The following is a 610-nucleotide window of genomic DNA, read 5'->3' on the forward strand; positions in this document are numbered from 1 at the left end:
ACAATACTGCCTCTTATGCTGTTTTTCAATCCCTGCCCCAGAGCACTGGGATTGGACCTCAGGGACCTCAGGCAGGGATCACAGTCACTGGCCAGCTACACAGTCAATGTCAGAGCAGTCCTTCCCCCCTCTTCCCCCTCCCTCTCCTTACTTTCTGTTTACTTGCAGGCAAGCCCAGCTTCAGCTTCGAAATTCAAAAAGTTTCAAAACTTTTGAAATGCTCTGACTGCCCTCATTTCATTTTGAGGCTGTTTCGAAGCCCTCTGTTTCATTTCAATTTTGTTTTGAGCTCGAAACGAGTTGAAACAGCGTTGAAACAAAACAGCTAGTGAAATTTTGCCCAGCCCTAATGTGTGTGTGTGTGTGTGTGTGTGTGTAAATACACACACACATGTATATTGACACACGCACACATAGAGGCAACCCCTGCTTAGCGCTCTTAATTGGTTCCTGAAAAACTGAGCATTAAGTGAAATGAATGTTAAGCAAAACTGAAAGTATTTGACGACCCAAGATGGCGACCACAATTGTTTTTAATGACCCAAGATGGTGACTGCAAGCGTTATACCAAAACTTGCTGAGCGCTAAGTGAAATCAGGTATCAATTTAA

The sequence above is a fragment of the Gavialis gangeticus genome, unplaced genomic scaffold (assembly GCF_001723915.1).
Source record: "Gavialis gangeticus isolate Ggan-Ray unplaced genomic scaffold, GavGan_comp1, whole genome shotgun sequence".
NCBI classification, from domain to species: Eukaryota; Metazoa; Chordata; order Crocodylia; family Gavialidae; genus Gavialis; species Gavialis gangeticus.